Source organism: Protobothrops mucrosquamatus, unplaced genomic scaffold (assembly GCF_001527695.2).
Source record: "Protobothrops mucrosquamatus isolate PMUCROS unplaced genomic scaffold, P.Mucros_1.0 scaffold295, whole genome shotgun sequence".
NCBI classification, from domain to species: domain Eukaryota; kingdom Metazoa; phylum Chordata; class Lepidosauria; order Squamata; family Viperidae; genus Protobothrops; species Protobothrops mucrosquamatus.
Genome location: NW_015386639.1, coordinates 338,759 through 360,566, shown reverse-complemented (window position 1 = coordinate 360,566; position 21,808 = coordinate 338,759). Strand labels below are relative to the sequence as shown.

The following is a 21,808-nucleotide window of genomic DNA, read 5'->3' as shown; positions in this document are numbered from 1 at the left end:
TCCTGTGAGATGCAGGAAGCAACTTGAATGGCCAACAATTATTCCATAACTGTGGGCAATAGATGGCTGCAGTTGTTGGGCTTGACAGAGCCCAAGAATTTCCTAATGAAATTTGAAAGAACTGTCATTGTACTCAGTCAAATGGTCTTTACTCATGTAGAGACAGGATTCTCTTCAGGTCCGGCTGACCACAGCCTGAACTCTCACTAACAAGAGTTAAAAGCCATGTGTCTTTTTTCTTTGGCTGCCTTTCCTCTCTTCATTATCCCAGTTTGTAAAAAGTGTTTTCCCTCTTCTCTAAAATAAATTATTGAGGAGGATCCCCTTTGCTTGCTGGTGCTGTCACAAGGCTAGGAAGCAGATCCTGCTCAGCTCCTCTTCCATAAAGCCATTTTCTCCAATGTCCAGACACTCTCCTTAAGCACATTCTGCTTTTGGTTTCAGACCTGGAGAATCTGCTGGGGGAGAGAACTGGAGCAAACAGCAGCAAGACATTGAAGTTGGGTGGTTGCTCTTCTTAAACCACTCTCATCCTGGCTCTCACTGTTTTTTAAGTCTTGTAGGAGATATGAGAAGAGAACTGTTTTCTTTTGGGATCCACTTTTTTTTTTAAAAAAATAGCTCTCCCTACTTCTTCTGCCAGCTCTCAAAATGTGTGGCAAGCATGGTAGTAGCTCATGGTGAGATCAGATTTTCCTGCCTACCATTTTTTCCTTGAGCCAGCAGGAGCATGCTGAAACTGGCAGCTGCTGTCTCCATGTTTGTAAATTAAGTTCTGCAGGCAATATGTGGGATGAAGTGGGCACTCCATGTAAAGCAAGACTTCTCTTGATTAATTAGAAATTCAAACCAGGATTGAGAGAAGGGTAAAACCATGATTGTAGCTATTAGCCAAGATTCACCATGCCTTGCAGCCCAAATATATCCAACAGTGATTTTTTTTTGGAGGGGAGTCTTTTTGTCCTTGGGGGGAAATTCCTAACTTGTCCAAGAGGAATAGTGCATAGCTTGTTGCTGAGCATGAATAGACTTAGCAATGAGGGGATGCTATGGATGCTGGCATATTTTGTGCCACCTCACTGACTGGAGAAACATATGAACACAGCCCTGAAGAAGAGCCTAAAGACTGTCCCCTGACCTTTAGGTATAGTTAGCATCATATCATATGCCAATAGTAATTTAGTCAATATCATAAATACACATTTTTCAATTTCCAATTGTTTTTAAGTCTAGGGGGCAGTGCTCACCTCCATTTCTTAGTCGAGGGAGCCAGCTTTATCCAAAGACATTTCCACGGTCATTTGACCAGCATAACTGTAGTGTACACCAAGGCACATGGAATGTTGTCCCTTGCATGCTTTCAAACTGCTAGTTGACAGAAGCTGGGGCAAATCAGACTTACAGAATATCATATTGCATGGAGCCTTCTTTGCTTTAGGGATCAGTTCCCCTAAAAGTCAGGATTATCTGCACCTGTGATTATAGCGGTATTATTATGAATTTTTTTTCTTTCATTCTTAGTGACTGCCTAGACAAGTCCCAGAAGTTGGAGATTTTTGTGGCAAGATTTTTCAGAGGAGGTTTGCCATTGCTCCATCCTAGGGCTGAAAGAAAGTGACTAGCTAAAGTCACCCAGCTGGTTTTGTGCCTAATGTGGGATGGGAAATTATAGTCTCCAAATTTTTAGCCTGATGCCTTAACCACTATACCAAACTCATATTACTATGATACTTTTGACATAAATACAGCATAATTTGTTTTTAAAGAAGTAGTTTAGGACAATCTTGCAAGTATTCCTGTAGTGGAGGGGTCCCCAACCCCCAGCCGTGGCCCACTACCAGGCCATGGCCTATTTGGAACTGGGCTGTTCAAAAGATGGGCTGGAGCACATGCGTCCATGCAGCTCCACTCGCGTGAGCGGCATGCTTGTCCACACATTGGGTGCCAGCCTGGCATTCATGCAAGTGGAACTGCACATACACATTTGCACACCAGCCCACCACTCATGCAGACTGGTTCCCCTTCCCCCCCCCCAGCCAGGCTGCCAATTCACAAAGGTTAGGGACCACTGCTGTAGTGAATTGAAAGACAGTTACATGCAATGATACCTGTTATTTATTTTTTTTCAGATCTTTATGGAAACACAGACTTTACCAATCTCTACCTGGTCAAATCAAGTCCAAAGTCTCAGTATTATTCCATAAAATTCCATTCTGAAGTTGTGTATCCATCAGTGCAATATTTGCCTGATGCTGTGAGGTAAACAAATCCAGTGGGAGACTAGTAAACTAAAATAAAGATAGAGCATGAAAGGGCATCTTAATAACAGAATTATTAGACCCTTGTCCACAAGAAACTAAGGAATTTTCACATTCTGGAAACTGAATATGACATTACAATACTTGTGTCCTTAATTGCAATGGCACTGGATTATCATCACTGGATTTCCCCATTTTCTTTCTTATTTTCCTTCTTTTAGAAAAGTCAAGCAGTAGACCATTTTCTGCCTTTCTGGGTTGTTTTAGAGTCTCTTTCCTTCCATGTCAAACCATGGGATTTACACTGTTGCTGTAAATCCATTATTATTTCCTCACAGCTTTAATCAAATCTTAATTAATTGGTGTTAATTGTTCAACACCAGTATTGGCAGAATCAGATTGATTTTGAATAATCTGATAAAAACATCTGTGAGTTGTATGTGATTAATCTTTGGGTGGGAGACTTCAAATTGTCACTGTGGGCCTAAGTTGACTTAAGGAGTTATTATTTTTTAATGGGACACTTAAGGACAGTATCATTTTTTAAATAAAGGAATCATTTATTAATTCTTATTAAATTAAAATTTGTTACATCATATATCCCAAAATGTAAACATAACAGGAGTAAATTACAGACAGCCATTATGTTGCTCCTCACAATTTTTTCTCTATTTTAATTGGTTCCATCAGCAGACTTTATACAAGAGAAACTGGAACAGAAACACAAACCCTAATAATAAAAACATCAAAACAGAAATTATTAGAGGACTGCCAATCGAAAAAAATTCAAAGTCTGCTATTAAAAGTAAAGACAAAAATGTAAAGAACAATTTCTAAGCAATAAAAAGTAAAAGAACAGAAATCACAATAAATGTAAAACATTTTTGGGTGTTAAAGTTCTTAAAATATGAAAACGAAAATGTCTACCTGTTACAGGTAGTCCTCAAGTTCTGGCAGCAGTTAGGACTGCAATTTCCATCACTAAGTGATACAATCATAAAGTGTGCTGTCACTGATCATGTTGCTTAGCAACTGCAATTCTAGCATCTCAGTTGCCATCATTATATTAGGACTGCACAGATCAGGGGTGTCAAACTGCCAGCCTGCGGGCCGGATGCATCATCCGGAAGCCACGCCCAACCCATTGCCGGCAATGGCAAAACTCTCCCCATACGTTGCATGACCTCACGCGGCGTTGCGAGTTTGACATGTCTGGCATAGATCATTAAGCAAAAGTCTCATGTGATTGTGACTTCCAGCTTCCTGCCAAGTTTCCCATTGACTTTGCTTGTAGAAAGCTGACAGGAAACATCAGAAATCATGATCACTGAGTAGATGCTGTAATGGCTGGAACTCGAAGGACCAATTATAAATACCATTCTTTCAGCAACTTTGAATGATAGCTAAACAAATGGTTGTAACCTGAGGATTACCTGTATATCAGTCCAGACTTCATCAGGTAGGCCTCTTCTTTCTTGTTTGCTAACTATAAAATGATGGTTCTTGTTCACAATATTAAAACTCTACAATGAAAGGAACTGTCTGACTTAGGAACAGCTCTGTTTGAAAGTCCCTTGGTCTGTAAGGAGATCAAATCAGTCAATCCTAAAGAAAATCAATACAAATTATTCTTTGGAAGGACAGATACCGAAGCTGAAGCACAAATACTTTGGCCACCAAATGAGAAGAGAGGATTCACTGGAAAAGACCTGTTGTTGGAAAGATTGAAGGCAAAAAGAGAAGGAGACGGTGGATGAGATGGTTAGATAGTGTCATTGACTCAATTTGGGCAAAATCTGGGAGACAATGGAGGATGGTGGGGCTTAATGTGCTATGGTCCCTGGGGTTGCGAAGAGTCGGACATGACTTAGTCACTGTACAACTACTCTGTCCAATGTAAATCTTAAGAGAAAAAGATTTGGGGGATTTTCCCCCCCACAAATCCATCAACAGTAAATTCATAAGCCTGGTGAATTGGGATTGACACCGAACCTTGACCCTAACTCTTTAAACCAAAAATATTAAAATAACTTCTTTGAAAAAAAATAAAAGAAAAAAACAAAGATTTGTAACTGGTAATTCCATCAAAAAGGCAGCAGTGTAGAACTGGATTGCATTTATTGTCTTCATCTGGGGAGTTTCTTCAACTAACCAACCTAATTTACCAGCCTATATGGCTATTTCTTGGTAGAGATGCATTAGATCGTACTGCACTGTACTTGAAAAAGTGAAGGAGAACTGGCTTAATAATGAAACTTTTAGAATAAATTTTGAATTGTTGAAATAGTGTAAGTGCAGAAAAAAATGCCATGATTGTCTTCTTCCTTTCTATTTTTTTAAAAAAAAATCTTTTAGGAAAGGAAAAAATCAGATTTCATCAATATATGGTTCTTCCTCAAACAAGACTTTTGATGTCATTTACAGGTAACATTAAAATGATAGAGAATGGTAATTAAATAAAGTAATTGTTTTGTGGCCAACTAATCAATATGATTAATCTTCAGACTGTCATTATTTTTCTATCATATGTTCTTGTCCCATCATTATCATCATATTCAACCGTTCTTTTATGGCACTGGAATATTTTTGTGGCACATCTAATTGACCAGGCATTTCTTTTTAATGTACAAAGCACTGATCTGCAGTTAGAGCACCTATATGAATCTGTTTTGTTTCAGGAACATTATAAAATTGCCCACTGAATTGGCAGGACTGTTTCATGTATCACATGCAGATTTTTCCAAATCCTGATCAGCATCATTTAAGTGATGCTGTAAAAAGAATTCCTTTCATTCAAACATAGATATGTAAAAACAATTACAATAACAGTTTATAAAGTTATATTGAGTGATGTTTGTTTTAATTCTAGCTCAAAGGAAGAGTTACAAACCTTCTCCAGTTTCATGAATGAGCTCTGGCCTCTGCTAGGAAGAGAAGTGCTTTCTGCCTTTGACCTGTCCCAGTTCCCACTCATTTGCGATCTGGGTGGTAAGTATCGCCAGTCCTTTCCCATCTTCTTCACATGTTGGGCCAATGGGCTGGATGGTTTCTTAGCTTCTCTTACAAATCTTCTCAAATGTATGTGGAAAAGGAGAAATTCTTAGGAGATCAAAAACCACTTTGAGATGTCTATAGCAGACTTTGAGAAATAGTCCTGTTTTAAAGATGGTTAACTGTCACTCTGGTCTGATACGATAATACAGTCAGTGGAGAAACTGGCAGAGGCTGTTTGAAAAGGGAGACATTTCTGAAAAGAAAACAGTCTACATCTCCTGCCCTTTTCCAGTGCTGACCATAGATGGGGAAGAATTGAAATCAGAGAATAGCAGGCTGATCAATAAAGGACCCTTAAATTGGATTTGCCCGGAAACATTTTGGAGATATAAGAGATCATGACTGAAGATGATGTGTGATTTGGTACCCTTTGTGATGACATTCAGTTTTTCACTGTTCAATCTGCATCAAATGCCAGTGTTTCAGGACATTGTGAATATTCAGTGCATCCATCCTGAGGAATTCTCATAGCATGGAAGGACAATAACAGAATAACAGTTGGAGGTCTTCTAGTCCAAACAGGAAACCCTATACCATTTCAGACAAATGGTTCTCCAATCTCTTCTTAGAAACCTTCAGTGTTGGAGCACCCACAACTTCTGTCATTTCACTAATTAATTATTCTAATTGTCAAGAAATTTCTCCTTAGTTCTAGATTGCTCTCTCCTTGATGAGTTTCTGTCCATTGCTTCTTGTCCTGCCTTCAGGTGCTTTGGAGAATAGCTTGACTCCCTCTTCTTTGTGGCAGCCTCTTAGATATTGGAACACTGCTATCATGTTACCCCTAGTCCTTTTTATCAAACTAGACATACCCAATTCCTGCAACTGTTCTTCATATATTTTAGCCTCCAGTCCCCTAATCATCTTTGTTGTTCTTCTTTGCACTTTTTCTAGAGTCGCAATGTCTTTTTTATACCATAGTAACAAAACTGGAGGCAATATTCCAAGTGTGGTTTTATCAAGGCATTATAAAGCCAACTTGATGTCATCTGCAAATTTGATGAGTTCCCCTACTATCCCCTCATCTAAATCATTTATGAAAATTTTGAAGTGTACCCGCCAAAGACAAGTCTTGGGGTACCTCACTGCATATTTTCTTCCATGTAGATGCAGTTTCATTAAGAACTAATGTTGAGTACAGTTGGTCAGCCAGTCACAAATCCATCTGGTGGTGATGCTGTCTAACCCATATTCTTATCAAGTAGTAGGTTGTGGTCAACTTTATCAAATGCCTTACTGAAATAAATTATATCCACAGCATTTCTCTGGTCCACTAATTTTGTCATTTTGTCACTTTGTCAAAGAATGCCTTAAGATATTTCTGGCATGATCTTTTTTTGACCACCCATGTTGACTTTTGGTTATGACTTTGTTTGCCTTCAGGTGTTCTCAGATTTGTTGCTTAATTATTTTTTCCAGAATCTTTCCAGGCATTGATGTCAGGCTGATATCAAGTTGAGAACCAATTGCTTCAATTCCCTGTTACTATTTGTTTTTCATGTTATGAAAAGCATATCAAATTTTAAAGACTTGCAATCTAATGTGCAGCTGTAGAAAAATAATAGGAAGGGAAGCTTCAAGGAAGAGAGCTGGACATGTGCACAATTTTATTTTGCAGTTACTTAATTATATTTGGTTCTTTCTTTAAGGAAACACTGATGGCTTAGCCAAGGAATTGATTTCACTCCACCCAAAATGTACTGTGACCATTTTTGACCTCCCTGAAGTAGTGGAAGCATCCAAGAACCATTGTTCAGAACAGTGCAAGATCATTTTCCATGCAGGTAAAAGAGCTGCAGTCCATGCTGCAGTCCATGCTGCAGCCCTACAGAGAGGAGAATTTATTGCTTTTTCTTTTCTTTCAGAACTCAGCCAGGATGGATCCTACATGTTAGATGTTAAATTTATTTATTTTTTTATAAAGATTTTATTGGGTTTTTTTCATAAACATATGTTAATTTTTCCAATCAATGAGTTGTCTGGAGTTTGCTATACTAATACATGTTCAATTCCTAATCCTTCATTCTTTCCTCTAGCCAATAATAAAATAGGCCCCAAATTTGATAATAGTCTGTATCTTCTTTATCTTTCAACCTCATAGTTAATCTGTCCATCTCTGCACATTCCAATATTTTCCTGATTATTTCTTCTTCTGATGGCAATCCTTCATTCTTCCAGTATTGTGCAAAAATTATTCTCGCTGCTGTGGTGATGTGTAAGATTAAATATAATTTCTGCTTATTAGTCTTTTCNGTCTGTTTGTTTTACCGATGAATGTTTTGTTTAAACTCCTGCTCTGTCTGATTTTTTAACCAATTATCTGTTGGAAAAGTATTCTGTTGTTTTTGTTTTTGAGCAAACTTATCAGGACTGTTTTTGTAATAAAAAGGGGTTGGTTTTCCCAGCCTACTGTTAAAGAGGGGTTTGTTTTTGTGACGCAACAAAGACGGACATAGGCTGGGACAGAACAAAGTCTACCAAGTTCAGATGTATAAATGCATCCATCGTTGATAACCACCCTGGAATTTTTCAATATATTTTAGCTTTAATTTTTTCCCCATACTGTTGACAAGGCATTTTTTATAAAATGATTTTGAAAGTACTTATGGACTCTGTTTTTCCCGTACCATAAGAAAGCGTGCCACCCCAATTGTAAATCATGTCCCTCTAAATACAACAACCTTTTATTTCTAAGTGTTATCCACTCTTTCACCCATGTTAACACAGATGCTTGGTAATACAGCGTCCATTCCGGCAACCCAAAACCTCCATTTTCCTTAGCATCTTGTAATGTTTTCATCTTAATTCTAGCTTTTTTCCCCTGCCAAATAAAGTTCAAAATTAATGAATTTAAATCTTGAAAGAATTTTCTCTCAAGTTTTATTAGAATCATTTGAAATAGAAATAAAATCTTCGGCAACACATTCATTTTTACTGTAGCAATTCTTCCTAATATTGACAGCTGCAGATTTTTTCATCTTTCCAAGTCTAGCTTTATTTGCTTCAATAATTTTGTATAATTGTCTTCTTTTATTGACGAACACTTAGCCAAAAGATAAATACCTAAATATTTAACTTTTTTCACTATTTGTACCTCTGTTTTCTCTAGTATTTGTTTATCTGTGAGGTTCTTAACTATTACTTTAGTTTTTTCTTTATTTATTTTTAGTCCTGCCATTTCTCCATACTCTTCTATCTTTCCTCATAGTTTAGGAATCATCTCTAAAGGTTCTTCCAAGATAAACACTAAATCATCAGCAAATGCTTGTAACTTATATGTTTCATCTTTTATTTTCAATCCTTTAATTTCTGTGTCCTGTCTTATCCTTCTATTTAGCACTTCCAAAGTAAAGATAAATAATAATGGAGATAGTGGACACCCTTGTCTCATACCTTTTCTTATCTCAAAGCTCTCAGTATAATCTCCATTCACTATGACTTTTGCTGTCTGGTTGCTATATATTGTTTTTATCAGATTTATAAAATTCTTTCCAAAATCCATTATTTGTAATTGCTGAACCATAAATTGCAAGGAAACATTATCAAACGCCTTTTGGGCGTCTAAAAACATTAATGCTAATTGTTTCCCTGGATGTAATTCATAGTATTCTAATATGTCCATTATCACCCTTAAATTGTTTTTAATTTGTCTCTTCGGTAAAAAGCCGTTTTGATCTGGATACTCAACTGAGTATTTTTTCAATCTCTCTGCCATTATTGAAGTAAAAATTTTGTAATCCACATTGAGTAATGAAATCGGTCTATAGTTCTTAATATACGTCAAGTCTGAATCTTCTTTTGGTATCAAAGTAATATTTGCTTCTATTTGCAAGTTTAGCCTCTAACAATAGTCCATTACAAACTAGATGTTAAATTTAACTGACCACTTTTTCCTCCTTTTTTGTACAGTATTTTTTTCTTTTTTTCTTTTGTTTTTGTGAGGGTTGAATGTATGTTTTTGTTTTGTTTCATTTGTTTGTTTTACTGTTCTGTATTTTATTTTCTATGAATAAAACAATAAATTTAAATTAAAAAAAGAAATTCAGACTGCTCCAGGAGCTGTTGATACAGTTCTACAGAGGAATTATTGTGTCTATCATTTGTACTTCTATAACTGTTTGGTTTGGTACAGCAACTAAAACAGGATAGGTACAAATTCCAATGGAGAAATTAACTACAGATCTCCTCACATACTGGACATGAACTGTTTCAACTCCTCCCCTCAAATGACACTATAAGGCATTATATGTCAAAACAACTACACACAGGAACATTTTTTTTCCTCATGCCATCATTCTGCTAACTCCCCCAGTACTGTCTTATGTTTATGTTCTATGGTTGTAGTATAATATTATTATTCTCATCTTCTCTACTACCCATCCACCCATTATAATTATTATTACATTGTTGCTTTGCATGTACACTGAGAGCTTCTGCACCAGAGACAAATTCCTTGGGTGTCTAATAACACTTGACCAAATGAAGTATTCTATTCTATTCTATTCTATTCTATTCTATTCTATTCTGTTCTGTTCTGTTCTGTTCTGTTTAGAATAATCTGGAAGACATGGTGCTTAATGAGATTGTACTTATTTATTTATTTATTTTTGTAGGAGATTTCTTTAAAGATTCCATTCCTGAGGCAGACCTGTACATTTTGGCCAAGACTCTGCATAACTGGTCAGATGAGAGATGCGCAAAAATGGAAGAGTAAGGAAATTCCCACAGAGGAAGAGTTAATACATAAAGTATTAGCATGTGCAGAAATGGACAGGCTCACAATGATACTAAAAGATAAATGTGGATCAATTTTTTTTGAAACCTGGGATAAATTTTACCGCTGGAGGAATTTGAAAAGGACGGTTGGGATTAAAGACGAATGATAAGATAGAAATGTATGTTACTTTAGAATAGATAATGTATATAAAATTTAATGTATATGTAGAGATAATGAATTGATTGTAAAATATGGTATAATCTGATAAGAATGTATATACTGGAATGTCACGTCAAATCCAATGTTTTTTTTTTAAATTGTTTTACAAATAAAAAGTTTAAAAAAAAAAAAAGAAAAAGATGAGAGATGTTTGCAGTTGCTATATAAAGTGTACCAGGTCTGCAAACCTGATAGGTGTTCTTTAACTACAGAAATTTTAATGTGATAGTGAATTTGCAAAGTTCATACTAGATTCAGGTTTTAAACTTCCCAAAATCTAGTCTAGTGCAATTTCGAATTCATCATCCAGCTTTCCTGGACTTTAAACAGACATCTTAGAATAATTAAGCTACTTTTTGGCTTCTACTGCCTAGAAATATGTTGGCAATCTTTCTACACTTGCTGAAAAAATGACTGAGTTGCTAAGTAATAACCTGCTCATGGTGGAAGAATATAGTAATAATTACCTCAGTGAGGCACTACCTTGATAAGGTTGTGGGGCTTGTATGCTCTGAGGAAGATAAGAGCTATGCCAGAGGTTCAACCATAATGGACAGGTATCATCAGAGGAATCAGACAGAGTCTCTCTCTCTCTCATAAAAAAAAGTATAGAGTGATGTAAATTACTGCTCGATTGTCTCCTGATTCATCAATAATAATAATAATAATAATAATAATAATAATAATAATAATAATAATAATAATAATAATAATAATAAAGTTGGAAGGGACCTTGGAGGTCATCTAGTCCAACCCCCTGCTCAGACAGGAAACCCTATACCATTTCAAACAAATGGCTGTCCAATCTCTTCTTAAAAACGTCTAGTGTTGGAGCATTCACCGCTTCTGGGGGCAGGTTGTTCCANAATAATAATAATAATAATAATAATAATAATAATAATAATAATAATAATAATAAAGTTGGAAGGGACCTTGGAGGTCATCTAGTCCAACCCCCTGCTCAGACAGGAAACCCTATACCATTTCAAACAAATGGCTGTCCAATCTCTTCTTAAAAACGTCTAGTGTTGGAGCATTCACCGCTTCTGGGGGCAGGTTGTTCCACTGGTTAATTGTTCTAACTGTCAGGAAGTTTCAAGGACTATGCTAGGTATTAGAATCCTTGGATATGTAGTGAAAAATGGACTACAGGATTCAGGATTAGTGGCTGAGCAACCAGGGCCAGATGCAAAACTTCTGGAAGAAAAGATGTTTATCCATTACAAGTATACAGTTATTGAAAACAAAAAATAATAATGATCTATTATTACAAATCAAGTCCAAGAAGAAGAAGATATTTAAAATGAATGTACCTGTTCTGGAAAGAACAACACCCAGAATCAGAAATAACAGACAGAGGCTAGCAGATCAATGCAATTTATAATATGAATTAAAGTATTCAGAGAAGGGGAATTGGAAGAACTGTGATGAGCTTCCCAGGATAAAGAAATCAAAGAGCCTTTCCAGAAGAAACTCAGACTATAGAGGCAAACCAGGGGGAGTTGCCAGTAGAGGAAGCCAGGACAATTACAGAATTATTTTCATTTGGAAACCAGGTACCTTTCCTCTGCTTCACAAAGAACAAAGTCCTCTAATTAAAGAAATAGAAGAATTAAAACAAAGAATAATTCAGCATCTAGAACAGCACAAAAACAACAGAATTAGGTTGTCTGTGCTGAAGCTCCTTCCAAAGAAACAGCCAGCACAAACACTGAAGGACTATACTATAATGTACAGCACAGCTGCTGTTATAACTGAATTCCTGGGATGCTAAATCAACAAAGAAGGGGAAAAAAGCCAAACAGTTGGCCACCAAAATGAAAGATTAGCCTGGAAAATAAAATTAGCAAGCTGAGATCAGAGGCAAGTTAGCTAGAACAGATGAAAGAAAAGAAGCTGAAGAACAAGAAGACCAAAGAATATTTAAACAAGAAATACTACTTAGAAACAAGGAAGATCAAGGAAGCACTGGAAATAATAAAGCAGCAAATAACAGCTGTAGTCAAGAGGTTTAGTGGAGATGATGCTTGAATTGCAAAGTACAGGCAGAATCTCCAATTATAATCCAATTAGAAACATTTCTACGAATGCATCAGTGGAAAGACTTCAGTGATTCAGTCAGCACCTGATAAGGAAGAAACAGTGCAATTTTGAGCAAAGATATGGGATAACCCAAAGAAATATAACAAGAATGCAGCTTTGTCAAAGGTGGTGGATAAGAATAAAAAGAAGATAAAATGAAAGAACTTGTAAAAGCCACATAAATGGTGGAGAAAAGGACAAGGAAGATCAAGAATCGGCAAGCACCAGATCAATTGCATGGATTTTGGTTGAAACATCTAATCTACACCCCCTTTTTGCAGCAATTTAATAACATACTGCAAGGAGGTGAAATTGAACTGTGGCTAACATCTGGAAAAACCTACCTGGTAATGAAAGTTCCAGCAAAATGGGTAGCACCAGGCAACTAGAGGCCAATTACTTGCTTGCCAACAACTTTCAAGTTGCTAACTGATGTAGTAGCTGATGCAGTGCAACCACATCTACTTGAAAGAAGCTCTTTCCACCTGAACACAAAGGAAACTGCCCAAATAGTAGAGGAACAAAAGATAAACTACTGACAAAATGATTTTGGAAAGGAAAGAGAAGGAAGACCAGTTTGAATGTAGCATGGACTGATTACATGAAAGCATTCAACTCCCTGCCACATGATTGGACAATGAAATGCCTAGAAGTAATAGGAGTCCATAGAAACATCAGAAGCTTTGTGCAAAGATTGAAGGCAGAATGGAAGACACAGTTGCTAGTCAGTTGGGATAGGTAGAGAGAGATTAATATCAAGAGAAGAATTTTCCAAGGACACTTATTATCATCATTACTGTTTGTCACTGCACTGATTTCAACAGTATTGTTCAATGATACTGAACAAGTAAAATCATGGCTATCAAACATCAAAAACATCTGTCAGACTATCCCATCTTCTTTGAGTGGATGATCTGCAACTGTATGGAAAAACACCATATGAACTAGAATCATTGCTCAACACTGTAGGAAGGCCTACTGATATGGAAAGATCAAACTGGCATACAAGAAATACCAAATGAAGAACAGAATGGAGTCATGGGAAGACAAAGCATTATATAGCAGTAAATTAAAAAGAAATACCAGGGAAAAGAGATAACAACAAGACTGGCAATGGGTAAGAGCAGGAAAGTTGAAGAAAAAGACAGAGGGGCTAATTCTGGCTACACAAGACTAAGCCTTAAGGACAAATGCATACAAAGCCAGAAAAGATAGCAAAAGACAGAGAGTGCTACTCTTCAAAGAAGCTGAAGAAACAGTGAACCACCAGATAAGCTGCTGCAAGAAGGTTGTACAGAAGATTGTACAGACTGACTACAAACAATAGCATAACAAACATTTGCCTGCAAGCAGAAATAGGTGGGACCAGAAAATAGAAAACAAAAGGGCACCTGCCACATAATATTCCAGTCTTCACAATTGTTGATAAGAAAGAAAAAAAATATGGATAGTCGTTCTGGAGACACCAGAACAAAGGAGAAAGAACTAGAGAAGATAACAAAATACAAACACCTACAAATAGAAATAGAAGCACTGTGGCAAAGGAAAGAGAAGGCAGTTCCAATCATTAGATATATAGCTGGAATAGTGGATTGGACTCAAGCAGAACTAAAACCCCCGGATAGGAAGACCAGAAAAACAATGACAATGAGCCATGTTCTTTATTCATGCAGCAACGTTGACAGACTACTTATGAAGAAAGTTAGGTGGGCATGGAATTTTGAAAATATACTAGATAGTTATATAAGAAAAAAGAACATTGGAAGAATATATGAAGGGGGGTAAACACTGAAACTAGTATATCATGAGGTTTTACTGAATACTGGAGAGACCAAAGTGGCCTATAAAAGGACCAAATACAGGTATTCCTTGAATTACAGTCATTTGTTTAGTGACTGTTTGAAATTACAAAGTGAAATTACAAGTGACTTTTGACCAGTTTCCACACTTAGTACCATTGTGGCATCCCCATGGTCATGTGATATGGGTACTTAGCAACTGGCATATATTTATGACAGTTTCACTCTCCCAAGATCATGTGATCACCATTTGTAACCTTCCCACCTGGCTAAGTCGGATTTGTTTAACAAGCACAAGATTCACTTAACAACTATAGCGAATCACTTAACAGCTGTGGCAATAAATAAGATAAAACTCAATAACTATCTTGCTTAGCAACACAAAATTTAGGCTCAGTTGTGGTTGTAATTCAAGCATTACCTACAAAGAATAAAAAAGAGAAATGATAAGGTAAAGTATTACACAGAGAGTATATTTTAAAAAAATAGCAGGGAAAACAGATAACAACAAGATCTGGCAATAGCTAAGAGTAGGAAAATTAAATAAACTGTCAATTCTGGCTATACAAGACCAAATCTTAAGAACAACTGCATACAAAAACAGAATTGAAAAGATAGCAACAGACAACAATTGCCAAATCTGCAAAAAAGCTGAAGAAACAGTAGACCACCTAGTTAGCTGCTGCAAGACTATCACACAGACTAACTACAAATAACAGCATGACAAAGTAGCAACAATGGTACATTGGCATATGTGCAAGAAATATCATTTGCCTGCAAGCAAGAACTGGTGGGACAAATAGGCAATGAAGAAACTAAAGTTCTCTGGGACTTCAGAATTCCAACAGACAATCACCTACTACTTCCCATCCCAGACTTAGCAACTATTGATAAGAAAGACAAAAAAATATGGATACTGAACCTTGCAGAACCTGGAGACAGCAGAATAGAACAGAAAGACTTGGAGAAAATCACAAAATACAAAGACCTAAAAATAGAAGTAGAATAAATGTGGCAAGTGAAAGCAAAGATAGTACTAATAATAGTAGGCACCTTGGGTGCAATCCCAAAACTTCTGAAGCATCACTTGAACACCATTGGGAGAAAATCACCATCAGGCGGTGGCAAAAGGAAACTAGACTTGGAACAGCTTACATCCTTCAATAATATCTTTAACATCATCAAACAACATCTGCCTATCCCAGGTCCTTGGTGGATAAAAAGTATGTAAAAATGCCAAATCCAGTCTAACATCTGCTGACTGTACAGCCAACCACCTACAAACACAATTGGATAACATTAAGGACGTACAAATTAAAAATGTTATTAGAAAGGAATACATCCAAAGAGTGAGAAAATTGCTAAATTATAAAATGGTTAAAGACAATATTGAAAGATGGAAACACCATTAAACCATCAATACCTGGCCTAAGAAGAAATTTCCTGACGGTTAGAACAATTAACCAGAGGAACAACTTGCCTCCAGAAGTTGTGAATGCGCCAACACTGGAAGTTTTTAAGAAGAGATTGGACAACCATTTTTCAGAAATGGTATAGGGTTACTGCCTGAGTAGGGGGTTGGACTAGAAGACCTCCAAGATCCCTTCCAACTCTGTTATTCTATTCTATACTGGAATTTTAGCTGGACATAAGCTTAACTGGACAATTTGGATATTGCAATGGAGTTTGGCTTGGACAAATGTGCCACACTTACTATCAAACAAGGAAAAATAGTGAAAAGTGAAGGAATCAAGATGCCCCACGAAAATAACATTAAGAGTCTGGATGAGGAAGATTACTACAAATACTTGGGTATCTTTCAAGCTGACAACATCAAGCACACTGAAGTCAAGAAAAAGATTAGAAGTGAATACATCAAGAGAGTGAAGAAGATCTTAAAGTCCAAACTCAATGGAGAAAATACCATAAAGGCAATCAACACCTGGACAATTCCAGTCATTAGATACACAGCTGGAATAGTGGACTGGACTCAAGCAGAACTAAAAGCAATCGATAGGAAGACCAGAAAAATAATGACATCATCCACACAGTGACATTGACAGACTCTATCTACCAAGGCAAATAGGTGGGCGTCGAATGCAGCAAGTACATCAGATGGTTGAACAAGAAAAAATGGCTTTAGAAGAATATCTGAAGGACAATGATGAAGATGCACTGAAATTAGTATATCAGGAAGACTTAGTGACTACTGGAGAGACCAAACTGGCCTACAAGAAAGACCAAATGAAGAACAGAATAGAAGCATGGGAAGACAAAGCACTACACGGCCAGTACATTAAAAAAATAGCTGGGAAAGCAGATAATAACAAGACCTGGCAATGGCTAAGAGCAGGAAAATTGAAGAAAGAGACTGAGGGACTAATTCTGGCTGCACAAGACCAAGCCTTAAGGACAAATGCATACAAAGTCAAAATTGAGAAGACAGCAACAGACAGTAAGTGCCGCCTATGCAAAGAAGCTGAAGAAACAGTGGACCACCTGGTAAACTGCTGCAAGAAGATCGCACAGACTGACTACAAGCAGCGGCATGACAAAGTAGCAACAACGGTGCATTGGAAGATCTGCAAGAAATATCATTTGCCTGTAAGCAAGAACTGGTGGGATCATAAAATAGAGAAAGTCATAGAAAATGATAAAATTAAATTGCTCTGGGACTTCAGAATTCAAACAGACAAGCACCTGCAACTTAACAATTGTCGATAAGAAAGACAAAAAAGTCTGGATAGTGGACGTGGCAGTGCCTGGAGACAGAAGAATAGACGAGAAAGAACTGGAGAAGATAACAAAATACAAAGACCTACAAATAGAAATAGAAAGACTATTGCAAAAGCAAGCAAGGGTAGTACCAATAGTAATAGGCGCCTTGGGTGCAATCCCAAAACAACTGGAGCACCACTTGAATACCATTGGCATTGACAAATTCGCCACTGGTCAATTGCAAAAGGCGGCCTTACTAGGAACTGCTTCCATCCTGCGATGATATCTGTAATACCATCAAACATCCACATTTGCCTATCCCAGGTCCTTGGTAAGGACTCGATAGGTAGACAAAAATGCCAAATCCAGTCTGAACATCTGGCTGACTGTGCGATGATCAATGATAATAATAATGATAGATTATACCTGCCCCCAGAAATGAATGCAGAAGTTTACTTCAAGTGAAACAAACTGTCAAAGAAGTAGACTATGCATTGGCTGATTATGTATAAGACAACCAATAACAAGCATTGATGCACATTAAAAATTGGATCTTACTCTGTGTGCAGGAAACAAAACATGAATATTGATAAAACATTATATTATACAATATAATAATAATAATAACAACATATTATTATTTAATAACATTATAGTATTATAAAACTGTCACAGTGTACTAATGAAACATAAACAGAATACTGGCAAGAAAAACTTTACATGGTCAATTTCTACAAAAGATTGAGGGGAAAGCCTTGTAGAATACTTAGAATATCTGCTAATTCACAAAATTTCGAACAACAATAAATTGGTATATATTGACCATTAGCAGGAATACATATAGCATATTTGGAAGAAGGCTCATAATATAAAATTGGGGTATTTTCAAAATATAAAATGTTCATTGGGCTGTTGAAATAAGTATTGTAGCAGCATTTTCTTTAAATCATTGAAATATATTTTGAAACAGGTGGCGGTGTCTTAATAGTGGAAATGCTTCTTGATGAAGACAAAGGAGGACCTTTAATTGCCCACTTCTACTCCTTGTTAATGTTGCTCTTTACTGAAGGGAAAGAACGGTCAGCAACTGAATTTAATGCGCTCCTCTGCAAAGCTGGTTTCCAAGAAGTTGAGTTAAAGAAAGGAAGCCTCTTTCATATTATTTTAGGAAGAAAATAATGTTGCCTCTGATTCCTTCCTGTTGAATGTTTAAGAGGAAATTTTAGTAATCAAAGATTTGATGTGTTAATTACAGGTACTGGTATATTGTATTCTTCTTCAAGAGTCCACAGATTACATAGCTGATCCTTTTCTTATCACAAAATGTTTCACTATAACTAGGGATCCCCAGTCATGGCTGCAAAAATCCTGAAAACCAATTCTGGGCAATAAAGAGAGGAAATTCTTATCATATGATGAAAATTAATCTCCTTATAGATCTTTAGTTCTTCCCATTCTGAGATACAAAGACAATCTTCTTACATTAAACAATCTGAAAGGTCTGGATCAGGACTCTAGCCCGCACATATTGCTTTGCTAATTCAATATTTTTAGCCCCTCTAAAAAGTAATTAAGCCATAGATATTCTGCAACACAGAGAATGCAATAGGTGCTAAATAAATAAAAATTGCAAGCCTAGCCATAAGGAAATTAACAATTAGTGCTGGAACTCAAGGTTTTTAGATAATGGCCATGGTGAAATAACTTCAGAAACATTACCTCATTCTTTCTACTCCTAGTTATGTATTTCAATATATCTGTATTAACCCAATCAGTAATATAACCTCATTAATGCTGTATCCTATTAATAATGATTAATTTTAAAGAGGGCTTATAATTTCACTACTATTTCAGCTTTTCTATTTTCCATCACTGTCAATAAACTAATTTTCATATTGTGACAGTGTTTGAATTGTCTCCTGGTCTCTGATTCAAATACACTATACCCCTAATATATTCTCATAAAAGAGCTATTCCATAAACAAATCTCATCCAATATTTCAGTTCTCCAGATACAGCAGTGAAGTTCACAAACTCTATGACTTTGTTATGAGACTATTTATTCTCATTCTTTGCTTTCTGATCATAACCAGATAGCAAATCAGAAAAAGATAAATATAATTAGATCTGCCTTGAGCTGGATTCTAGCCTTATGCCACATCATATGAACTTAATCTTGCCAACCGATTTTTCCATTATTTGGGGCACTTTCCAGTCTATAGACTTGAGGGTGTTCCAGTCCCAGATACCTTATTTCTGGGGGAAAGTATCAAGATGATACCTTTACAGCTTTATATAACAGCTGAATGATGGGGATTTAAAGCTATTTAAAGTGACTAGGAATGTATAATATAAAGAACCTGCTTTGATCATATTAATAGACAAACTACATCAGAAACTGGGGTCCTTGACTGAACCACATCAAAAGAGACCACAGTGTGATATTTGCTAAATATAGCTGTGGGGCATATAGCAATAACTCATGCCTTTTAGCTCTTGATGACCTTGGTGGACCTTCTTACATACAGAGTTGCAAGAATATGGATCTCATCTGTTTGGCACAAGACAACTATTGTTCCCAGGTTTGTTTCCCTCTAATGAGGACATACAAAGGATGGGATATGATCAGGTGAAAAGGTCTTTGAAAAAGAGAATCCTTGACACAGAGCAGTAGCAAGGTATTAGCTTAGCTCCAATGCAATCTTTTATCACCAATCTATTGTCAGTCTTTAACAAGCTATCCATATGACAAATGTACATTAGCTAGATTCAACACACTCCCTTTAGAAGTCATTGATGGTAAATAAGAAAAAAAACAACTGGCAGTCAAACAGCATGCTGAAAATTCTTTAATTTCACAACATATGGACAGATTTAACCATAGTTTCCATTGGGAAACTGTGACAATCCTAGACCAGGCCACATCCAAAAATGCCAGGGAATTTCTAGAAGCCTGGCACTCTGAAAAATCAGCCATGAATAGACACATAGACATAAACAACATTGATAGACTATGCCAAAGAGACAATCAACCAGCCCCAAAGAGAAAAAGATTCCAGCACCTCTCCACCAGTAATCAGCACTCAAGTCAGCATAGATTAACTCCAAGGTCAACTTCAGACCAACAATCAAGTAAGCAATAACCCAATCAAGAAACTGCCAAAGAGCCATTAGTAAACAGCCCAACCTAAGACTGTCCCCACTTCCACAGACGGGCAAGGCACCATAATATAAACTGACAGCAATAGCACTCCTTACTAACACTGATGATGTTACCTAGTTAGGGTAATGAAACATCTGCAAGAAAACAAGCAAAAGCTCAGAGAACACCAAGGACCCCTCCAAGAAAATATTCTCTGTCACAAATAACTTTCACCCTGTGACTCCCATGCTGTAGAGGTTGTGCAGCATGTCCTATTGCTGTCAACGCTGCTAACATCAGAGGTTTTTGCATTGACAACAGATGGAAATGTAGCCATCTTTTACCTTTTGCTTTTAGAGTTAGATGATGCTGGGAGGGGGGGAGGTGAACAAGAGTCAAGCTAGACATAACAACACTAAACCTAGCGTGAGAAACAAGGTTATTGAAACCAGAGCTGATAAAGAATTGGCGGGCTGGAGAACTGGAGAGGAAGCCCACGCTTCAAGCTAATTGGGGAATGTGATTTATGCCTGTTAATTGGAGGAGGGAATTGTGCTTTGATACTATGTGCTCAGGGGAAGGGAATTCAGTTTTTGGCTTCAATTATGCAATGCCGATATTATACTACTCAAAATAAAGACTCTTTAAGGTAAACAATGCCTCGAAGTTCTTTTGAAGAGTTTCATCTGTCGGAACCATGACAGTTGCATTGTAAATTCTTCAACTCTCACAATGTATTAATTTGTGTTCTGGGAAGAGGAATAAAGTCACATCAGCCTCTGAGGAATCTCCTAATGAAGGTAGTGTTTCAGGGTCCAAACAGGCAATACAAGAAAATATAACCTAATAGCATAGAATAAGACAGCAATCAAGGAATACCCCAGAATACTGAAGAATATAACATTACACAAGACAGAAATCAACATATATTCAAGAAGAAGACAAAAAAGAAGACCTTACAGCCCTTCTGCCAGGGGGATAAGGAAAAGCTCTGCTTCAGTGGCAAGAAGATAATGGGAGGGCAGTTGAAGGCATTCGTGTGGAATGAGATTTGCAAGGTATGGGGATAAAAAGAAGGGACCCATTCCTAAAAGGAAAAGTTGGACATTGGTAGAGTGGTTTATACAAGAAATATCTAGTGAAACTTTCCTTTCTTCCATGAATGGGAAGGGCAGGGAGCAAGAGAAGAACCAAACAAGTTTTGCAGTAACTACAGTAAAGACTGGGTACCAAGTAGTTCTCATTGACAACCACAGTAATTTAGACTGTGGGATGTCTGAAGTTAGCTTAATCAACAATCAGGAGCACTATCAGAGACAAGACATTTAGGTTGCAGGGCAGATAATTTTTTATCCGGCTGGAGGAAGGCCCTTAAGCAAGGAAATGAAATCTGGTGGCCTATGCTCAGCTAATTTATGTGCATTAAATACAGACCAAGCCAAAGAGTTAATTACACAATGCATCCTAGATATTGTATATGATATCTGCATCAGTTACTCAGTTACCTAGTTTCTATAGGACTCCAACAGTAACATTCTTCCATAGGTTATTGGCAATTTCCTATAATGTTTAACACCTGTTCTCTTGTAACATGGAAGGGATTGAAACAATTACATATGTAATTTTATGTAACAGAATGCTTTAGTGCTTTTATATTGAAGGGATCTTGGAGGTCTTCTAGCCGAAACCCCTGCTCAAGCAGGAAATATTATACCGTTGGAGCCCCAAGTATTTGGCAGAGCCAGGTCTTAAGGCTCTTACAAAATGTCAGTGTTTTAAAAGTCTGTAAAAATGTGGAAGACACTGGGATGTATGTTCA

At 36.9% G+C, this 21,808-nt stretch overlaps 1 pseudogene; it reads left to right on the top strand.

Moving 5' to 3' along the window:
- Positions 1-18,026, top strand: part of LOC107286537 — a 20,482-nt pseudogene extending 2,456 nt beyond the window's left edge.
- Positions 18,027-21,808: the final 3,782 nt, after the last annotated feature.